The sequence below is a fragment of the Amborella trichopoda genome, chromosome 8 (assembly GCF_054954075.1).
Source record: "Amborella trichopoda isolate Santa Cruz 75 chromosome 8, AtrichopodaSantaCruz75HAP2 v2.0, whole genome shotgun sequence".
In the NCBI taxonomy this organism is placed as follows: domain Eukaryota; kingdom Viridiplantae; phylum Streptophyta; class Magnoliopsida; order Amborellales; family Amborellaceae; genus Amborella; species Amborella trichopoda.
The window spans coordinates 36,224,933-36,235,233 of NC_142343.1; the positions used below are offsets into that span (position 1 = coordinate 36,224,933).

The 10,301-nt window shown below is 34.3% G+C and overlaps 1 non-coding gene across 1 annotated transcript; it reads right to left on the reverse strand.

The window, feature by feature from the left end:
• Positions 1–3,184: 3,184 nt before the first annotated feature.
• On the reverse strand, positions 3,185–3,491 carry LOC148781062 (signal recognition particle RNA). The gene has a single exon (XR_016039890.1).
• Between the last annotated feature and the right edge of the window lie 6,810 nt (positions 3,492–10,301).

Below are 10,301 nucleotides of genomic sequence, written 5' to 3' on the forward strand. Positions count from 1 at the left end.
ATACTCCCACTGAGTTCAAGATCCATTATATCAAATGTTTTGTTACAATCGCTCAAATGTCCTTTAAAGGCCACATAAACCCAACACATACTTATTACCACCATGCACCTAAAACAAAATAAAAAAATAATACTATGAACTAAATAAAATAATTAAAATAATTAAAATATCCCTAAAACTTTGTCAAAACTTTTGCATGAATCTAGAATCTACATTATTCGCTTATGCTAGGGCATTCCCTGTGAGCAACGCGTTGTACCGAAACCCAGGTTCAATGAGAAATGAACAAGGGTTAGCTAGGGCGTTCCTCGTCAGCAATACACCAAAGCGCTGCCTGGGTGCAGTGAAAGATAAATATCCAATACATCCACTCTCAAAGGGCGTGAGTTAGTTCAAGTGGAAGGCTAAAAAAAGGCAAGAGGTAAACCCATAAAGACATGGTTGAAAGTAGTGACAAAAAAATTTAGGGACTTACAAACTCACTGAGGGTATGTCCTTGAATAGAGTATAATGGAGAACCATGATTCGTGTAGTCTACCCCAATTAGTTGGAAAAAAGCTCTGATGCTGATAATGATTCCATAAACCCCATAAGACTGCGGAATAGGTCAAATACCATAACATGTGTCCCTTTGGAGAAAAAAGGCTTGCCTCCTTGTGACACAATTGCTAAGAAAAATCAATAGGGGAAACCCTATCCACTCCTAACTTACGATGTAACCTGCTAGACATTTCAGTCAAAGATAAAGCTAAGAAAGCATATTTTATTAATATAGATTTTGTGATTGAAAAGGGGACCGGGATTAGGAGGGTGGGATTGTGAAAGGCTAGAAGATCCATATAGGTTTTTTTTTTTTTTGAATCAAAGATCCCTATTGTTAGTAGTGTCATTTGTACAATGCACGAATTAAGAATCAAGATCCCTAACGTTAGGGACCTTGATCCCAACCTTATGGGGATCTCGTTCCCGACCTTTTGGATCTCGATCCCAAGCTTTCAGGATTTTGCTCCCCGCCTTAAGAGTATGTAAACAATCTAGGACTATATATGCTATTCAAAGTAGGATCCCTTTATTTATAACCAATGCTTAAAAAAATGGATCGACGACACAGAACGTCCACCCCAAAAACCTATATTGGATCGGTGGATTGGCATGTCGAATCAGAGAATCGGCCAATTCGGCAATTGTTGTCTTCAAAGTTTTTTAAGAAATCACAATATATCTCTAAAACTAGTGTTCTTTTAGTTTCTAAAAGAAATTAGGAGTAATACATTTTGTACTTTCATTATATTGTAAAAATAAGTGAATACCGAGATGTCGTTTACCTATATGGATATCTGTATAATTATTAATTAAATATAATATATAATATATAATATTGCATAAAAATAATTTAAAAATATTATAACATACTTCCATATTGTAAGATTTAAAATAATAATTTCCTTTTGTATCACAACAAAGTATCAAACATTTATTAATATGCTTTACTCATCTAAAATTACTACAACCTAACTAATAATATTATATACTGAAATTTAAATTATTGGTTTATATTTTATAATTATTTTACTATATAAATAAAAAAAAATCTAAAATGTCTTGTATCATCATCTAATTTTAAAAATCAAATTTACAACTATAAAAAAAATAATACATTACATAATTTATAATGCAAATAAATTAATAAATAAAATACAAGATTTGGTTATCAATGTCTAATTATTTGTTATAATATTATAATGAATATGATTAAAAAATTACTAGAAAATGCTTCAATATCATATAATTAAAAACAAAAATAAAACCCCTATAAATTTTAAGGTTATGTCGTTAAAAAATTCTGAAAAAAGAATTTTCCCATTTTTTCTGAGTGTAATATTGATGAACCATGCCATTATATCTCTTATAAAACTAAAAAACAGACCTAGATAAATTGTACTCAAATAAATGTTTCACAATCGTTCCGTCAGGATGATTTGGAGCTTTTTTTGAGCTTTCGTTTAAATTTCGTATCGAGCTTACGTATTGGTTTCACCAGGTTAAGACTTAAAAGCTTTTGAAATCTCTAGCCCGGATCTAGATCAACTTAGTTCTTCGTGGGAACAAGTATCGGTCCTGTTTCTTTGGACTCGTATGGTTCTATCAGGTTAACCAGGGACTCGCAAATCACCCGATTCCTACATATCATAATCTTTATTATTATTTTATTTATTATTATTGGCCGATCCAAATGGGTGGTCAGTAGAGCCAGACAGATGTTATTGATGGCAAATTCATCGAGCCAATCCAATATTTAAAGGAAAAGGTGCACTTAAAATCTAGCAAAAAGTGGTTTTCCATGTGAGTATGGAGCTCTAGGGTTTGATTGGGCAGTCCACGCACCAACGTGTTATCCTACGACTGCCAAGAGCGGGAGGTAATCGCTGCTTTGTGAAACTAGCCTCATGCATCCCCCTCCACTCTAAGATCGAGCCCACTCCAGCACTACAGCTAGAGGGGCATGGCCAACTCCTGGCTTGGAGAGGACACATCGAATCAAATGCAACCCGGGCACGGCCAACTCTCGGCTTCGAGAGGGCACATCGAACCAAGCGCAACCCGCCCACCCAAGAGAGCCTCTGCTCTACGCAAACCAAACCGCACTCAACCCGCCCACCCAAGAGAGCCTCGGCTCTATGCTAACCAAACCGCACTAAAAAATTGGACATCGGGCAAAAGTGGTTGTCCATGTGAGCATGGAACTCTAGGGTTTGATTGGGCAATCCACGCACCAAAATGTTATCCTTCTACTGTCAAGAGCGGGAGGTAGGTAATATAGCTGCTTTCAGCAACCCGCCCACCTAAGTGAGCCTCGGCTCTATGCAAACCAAAACCGCACTAAAAAATTGATCATCTGGCAACCACCCAAGAGAAACTCGGCTCTATGCAAACAAAACCACACTCAACACGCCCACCCAAGAGAGCCTCGGCTCTATGCAAACCAAACCGCCCGACCTAGAGAGGCTCAGCTTTATAAAATAAACCGCACTAAAAAAATGATCATCTGGCAACCACCCAGGAGAGCCTCACCGCACTCACTCAACCCGCCCACCTCACCGCATAACATCTGGCAAACCCGTCCACCAAGCTTTAGGGTTTTTGATTGACCGCACTCACTCAACCTACCCACCCCACACCTGGCAAAAGTGGTTGTCCATGCGAGCATGGAGCTCTAAGGTTCAATTGGGCAGCCCACACACCAACATGTTATCCTTCCACTGCCAAGAGCGGGAGGTAATCGCTGCTCTGTGAGACCAGCCTCACGCATTCTCCTCCACTCTAAATCCAGGCCCACCCAACCTTTCGGCCAAGAAGAGCCAAGGTCAACTCCAGGCTTGGAGAGGGCACATTAACCCAAATGCAAACCGCCCACCCAAGAGAGCCACGCCACAGTTCAACCACCTTGCTTACCCTCACTTGAGTTACAAGCCCACGCAACCGAGCTCGGTGTTGGTCAGTGTTGAACTTGGAAGTTTTATTTGTTTGAGATGTCTCGTGCGGCTTCGAGGTGGGACTAAAGTCACACTCTTCCCCTCATGTTTATTTATACCTATTTCTATTCCTTCAGGTTTCTAATTCTATCCTATTAAAAGCGAACTTCGTGCTCTCCTCCTCTTCTCTCTCTTCTTTCCCTCTCCCTCTCTCTCTCTATCTCTAAATTCTTTGTTCTCTTGTTTCTCTCTCCATGTAATCTTCATTTCCTCTTTGTTGCGTTCAGGACCATACGCCCTCTTCTTCGTTTTTCCAAAAATTATTTACTTCATTTTCTCTCTAATATACTATATGCTCAGGTAACATTCTCTCCCCTTTCTCTTGGATTTTATCTATTTACTACCAAAAATAATCCCTCACTAGAAAGCTTTCTCCTCACTTCCTTTGCATACTATTTAGCCCCAATCCCTCCTCATCTCTCTCATGCATGATCAAGGCGAGATGATCGATTTGATAGTTTTTCGACTCTAAAACCAAAATTTTCAATATTTTGAGATGAGGTTTTACTTATTTTTAAAAAATTGCAGCCTTATCAAGATACTTTTATTTTTTTTAGTCGTCTACGAGCGCTTTGTATCAAACCTCTGATATATTGAAATACAAAGTTCACAATCCGGGGTTTTTGAAGTCAACGTTTGAATTTGATTCAAATTGTGAATCAAAAATAAAAATTCCATCTAAGTTAGGTTAGATTTTTTTATTGTCTAAATAAGTCAATATTTCAAAAATCAACTGCAATCATATTTTGATCGATTTTAATGATTTTTTGAATCGTTGAAATTTGAGGAAATATTACTTCAATAGTTAAACCAATGCTATCTGGATCGGACTGGCCATCGAACCGGAGAGGGCTTGGTCCAGCGAAAACCATTTGACGAAAATTAATAATGTCGATAATAGGAATCTACAATTATTAACTGAGAATTCGCTCTCATGTGCCCCTAAAGTGGTGCTATTTATTTAGGAGTTTTCATGCTTCTTAAAAATATTTATTAAAATAATTCAATTTTAAAATTAATTATATCTAGTTTTAAAATTCAACTTTTCCTCAAAAGTTGCATACCCGCCCTTCTATATCTCCATTCACCTATGCTAAAATTTCTCTAGTGATAGGGTCCTGTTTAATTTTTACGATATGTATCTACTCCTTAATTCTGGTTTAATAATGTAATATAGATAAGAAGCATATGACATGTCTACATTAGTTTAATCTTTATCTACTTTTTTTTTAAATAAAAAAAAACAGAAATATACCATCTCTAAAAATATGACCCTTTTTTATTCTTGCAAGACATGTCCGCATCCCTTAACTCTAGCGTATATATGAGGCCCTCAACTCTAGCGTACATATGAGGTGAGGTTGTTCATAGGTTGTCTATAATTTTTTGGGGCTATTTTTTTTTCTCTACTCCTATTTGATTAGTTTTACCTTTAAATCTTCTTATCATATGGTGTTTTCGGCAACTTTTCTCTTGTGGTATCCCAAGGCCAGCAATAGTGTGCGACGCCTCATTTTAATGGGCAGTTCGTTTTTTGTTTTGGGAAAGATTTCTATATTTCCCCTAAAGCATAGAAGATTTATGTTTTTCCTATCATACAGCCATCCAATTTTGATCCAGAGAGTCATTCACCGTTTGATCTTAAATCCGACGCTTCAAAGTATTTTATTTTTAGGCTTTTTATACAAATTGTATGAATATGAGATTTGGTATGTGCCATGTTCTCATTGGGGCCCACCAATAAAAAATATTAAAAATAATTTTTTGATAAAATATAATGACCAAAATACTTTTTGAATGTTTTAGGCGTATTTTGGTTATTTTAGTTTTTTGGAGATATGTTTTTTATATTTTTCACTAGTGCAAGTTTAATAGAAGATTGGACGTACAAAATTTGGTGTCCAAATAGTTTATATAAAAAATTAAAAATAAATAGTGTAGAGACGTGACATTGTGATTGAGACAATCTTAGCCCTCAATTCAGAATGGACGGTTGGATAAGGGGAAGTATAAAAGTTTTATGTTGTAGGAAAAGCATAAAAAGCTTGCTCGTTTGTAATTGCGGACAATAATAGATTTTCATATCATCACAAAGCTTTGCAGCATCGAAAATGCATTTTCGATATAGTTTTGAGGCGCACCTTACTTCAATAGTTTAAGGCTGACACCTTATATAAACCTCACCTTTTCACATTGAGGAAAAAAATCACTCCATCAATGCAATAAGAAAGTGTAAGATGTGATTTTTGTCAAGAAAAAGACGAAAAAGTCACTCGTCATTTCCCACTACCATGGAGAGAGTTAACCTATGTGCCCCACGCATGCGTGCACCATCCATCTTTGTTCACATCTTTATGAGATGATTTGGGAAAGTTTCTAAATCACTTGTTGCATCCAAAAAATATCTAATCTCCTTTTTAGAAAGGATGAAGTTTCTAAGGCCTGGATTTTATGGTTAAAAAAAAAGAAGTAAAGTTTTACTTCAAAATTTATCTGAAAAACGGTTGGTCATGGAAAATCTATATGGTAGTTCTAAGATATATTTCTTATCACCGATTATAAAATTTGTAGCTCAAAAAATGGTATGCATCATGCTGTCCCGTGAACATTTGAAAATGGATGATCCGATAATGTGATACAATATACATTATTTTTAGGGCTTAAAATTATAACTATAATGGTTAGATATATATGTTTGATTTGAAGGTTTTTTTATATTAGAACTGCAATTTTCAATGAATTTGCAAATGGGGCTTTATTTTTATTTTTTATAAAACCTAGGCTATGTTTTAACTAATGTTGTCATATTCGCTTCTGAGCCTACTTCGGTTTGGTCTAAAAAATAAAGCAATTCGGTGCTTCAGTTAGTTTAGGGGAAGACTTCGGATCGTATTTATTTAGTTTATAATAAAATAAAAATATATTTTTTAAATTTTATAAATAATATAAAAATGAAAAATGAAAAATTAAGAATATATAAATTTATTACCACAATTAAAGATAAATAAAATAGTCGAAATATTATTTTTCTACTAATTTTAAAGTTGCTTTTTTAATGCTCTTAGAATAAGGAGCATAAAAGTACTCGAATAATTCTTTTAAAGAAAAATTTTATATAAGGATGCAACTTTATAATGTATAACTTCGGATGCACCTAAAAAATCCATCGGAAAAGGTAGTTTTAATGTTGAAAAACCCTTTGATTGATCATCTCGACATTTGTGATGTATGACCATGATAAATGAAAAGATTTTAAGTCTAAAAAATAGTGCATTTTACAACATATTATCTACACTATCCGTTTTCAAGATTTTCATACGTTTATAGATCTACTTGATTTTAACCATTTTTTAAATTTAAAATTTTATAATTAGATATAAAAATAGATTTTAAAATAATCTTAAGAACATTTTACATCAAAATTTTGTATACCATGATAAAATTTGAAGGTGCACCTTACCTCTACAGCTACGGATGCATTTGTATGCCAACTGCACCCTTCTTTTAAAACCAAAATATCAATATTTTTTATATTGATATTGAGCTATCCATTTTGTTATGGCTATCTGTGACTAAAGAGGGTTGGGGTTTTCAATTGTGGATGTTTTGTCTAATCTTCACAATTTATTTTCCCTTGGTACTTCTCGTTCTAGACCGAAGAGCTTTTGGTTGGCACCTGACTTTGGGAGCGTTAAGCTAAATTTCGATAGAAGTTCCTTTGGAATCCAGGTAGGGTCGGCATTGGTGGTGTTGTACATGACTCCACGCGCTGTATGATTTTCTCCTTTGTTGGCCCGATAAGGGAAAAAACAGCAAATTTTATTGTATTGAGTGGGGTTGAAAATCTTGATTGAGATGAACATTACTGGTAATGTCTGGATTGAAGGAGACTCTTTGAATGTGATAAAATGGTGCAAATTGGAACATAAGGTTCCGTGGGAATTACGATCTTTGTGGTTGCAAATAAAATATTTAGCTGGACCTTCTCTTTCGTTCAATCATGTTTGCCGGGAAGCAAATTCTATTGCCGATTCTTTGGCTAAAGGAGGTGTTGCGTTACCCTCGATGTTGACTTGTTTTGATGTAATTTCTTTCACTTAGTCATCAATAAAACTTTTGAACATTCGTCCAAAAAAAAAAAAAAGGTCAATATTTTTTACTTTTGTTTTGAAATCCGTCAAAATCCGTGGTGGCATTGTATTCTCAAGAAAATATCCCAAGAATAACCAAATTCCCTTAATAGGTAATGACACTTAAATAATTTTACTAACGTATGAGGCCTAAAGAAACTCTTTCTTATTCTAGGTGGGTTAATATACAGAAATGCCATTGCTACTTTAGGGTTCCCAACCCTAAATTAGGGGAAATTTTGCCTTTTAAGATATCCTTTAAAAGAGGCATACAAGTAAAATGAAAATTTAAAAACAAACGTTCTACTATTAATTAAGAGTTTTCATCTCCTTCAATAATTTGATATTTTTTTCCTTTCTTTAAACTATGAGAATAATCAAGTCAAGATATTAATATTTGCAATAGGAATTTATATCGATTATGAAAACAACATCGTGCACAAAATAGATGTCAATGTTAGTAAAAGAGTTAAAAGTTAGAACAAGTTCAATAAATAAAATCAAATACAAAAAATTATTTTAAAAGAGTAAGAAATTAGTACAAGAAATAAAATCAAGGGAAAATATCTCCTGATCCTTTATTTTTAACTTTCATATCTCATGAGACCCAATAATTGAAAATATTACTTGTAGAAAAAATGTCTCAATCTTTTCTATCTTACAAACCCTTGGACCGCTTTGACCGTAAATTTTTTATCCAAACAAACATTAAAATGACACCCTATTCAAACGCCATCTCTCTATCTCTAAAACTCCATATCTGTTTCTTCGCTTCTCAGTGAGTTTAAGGTTCAACTTGAGCTCGAACACGAGCACACCTTCTTATATGTGTGAGAGAGATGGAGTTTGGGTTTTAGAAAGACATGGAGTTTCAGAGAGAGACACATAGAGTTTGACTTTTAGGGCGAGAGATGGATTTTTGAGAGAGAAATGATGATGTGAGAGAGAGAGGTAGAGTTTCGGTTTTAGAGAGAGATGGAGTTTCAGAGAGAGAGAGAGTTTGACTTTTAGGGAGAGAGATGGACTTTTGGGAGAGAGATGATGATGTGAGAGAGAGAGAGGTAGAGTTTGGATTTTAGAGAGAGATGCAGTTTTGAGACAGAAAGACGATGATGTGTGTGTGAGAGAGAGAGTCATTTCATAAGTTGTTGAGGTCAATAATACATGGTCAAAAAGGTTTAGGGGGTTGGAAGATAGAAAAGATAGAGCATTTTTTTCTTATAAGTAATATTTTCAACATTTGGATCTAATGAGATATAGAAGTTAAAAATAGAAGATAATATGATATTTTCCCTAAAATCAAATACAAAAAAATTTTCAAAACTAAAAAACCATAGTAAATACTCGCCCAAGACACCACTTGTATCACAAAGAAATCCTATGTCGAAGGCATCAATTGCTTTCAAGATGGGAGCATCCCACATAGAATCCAGTCGAAGGGCATTCAAAATGATTTAGAAACCATTTCTATAAAGATACTATTTATCTTTTATACATGGAGGTCACAATCATTTGTGTCTCTTAAATTACAAAATGGATATTTGTAAGAGTGCCATTGAAGAGGCAAAAATTCCTAAAAAAATTCTCGGACTTCATGACTCACCCTAAACCATTCAATTTGATATTTAATGTGTGAGAATGATTGTGACTTCCATGTACAATAGATATATGATCTCTTTCTCCTCTATGACTTTGATTGTTATACATAGACTACAGTTAGAGTTTGTTTTAGAGTAATTTTTACGTAGTCTTTTTTATATTAATTAGTTCCGATATATTTTTTTCAGGAGCTAATTATTGTGAAAAACTCCTACACCTAAATCAATAAGACGAGGTCTTTCACATTAAAATACTTTCACAATAACATTTTGATAGGTACCTCACATGTCCTATTCAAAGCTCCTATCTCTAGGCGTGAAAGCGCAGTATGCAGCTTGAAATTGTGCACAACTTTCATTGAAGTGAAACGATATTCTACTCCCTCGGGAGTATATTGTCCCTTTCCACCATCAGGTAAAATCCCACCTAGGATTAGTTTTAGGCCATAAAATTTGGGGATATAACGTTTTTACACACTACAAAAATTTTCTTAATTGCACCCTCCAAGTACTTGAAAATAATGGTGTCTCAAGGTTAAGTAGAAACCCTGAAAATAATGGTGTCTCAAGGTTGAGTAGAAACCCTCTAGTTTTTTAAGAAAATTGTTTCATGAGGGCTGAACAAGATTCCTACACATGCAATCCAGAAAGTGTAAAGCATCCATCTTAATATAGAAGCAAGTAGGTGTTCCATCTAAAAACAATGGAAACTAATGGTCCAAATGTTTTCTTACTAGAGTTATGGTTTTTAATTTTTAAAATTTATTATCTTTTCATATTCATGATCTCCATGTTAGACATTACATGTCGTTAAAAATTAAGTCTTAAAATCCATGTCAAAAATAGATTTATGCAGAGGCACGCATTTCTATATATGTGGGCTTAGCCACATAGAAATTGGGTCCAGTTTTTAAAGGATGAGATCTAAGCGAAAGAAAACTAAGTTTCAATTTTATTTATTTTTTAAAGGGAAAAATTTATATAAGGTTGCCACCTTAAAATGTAGAATCACATATGCACCTCAAAAATCTATCGAAATT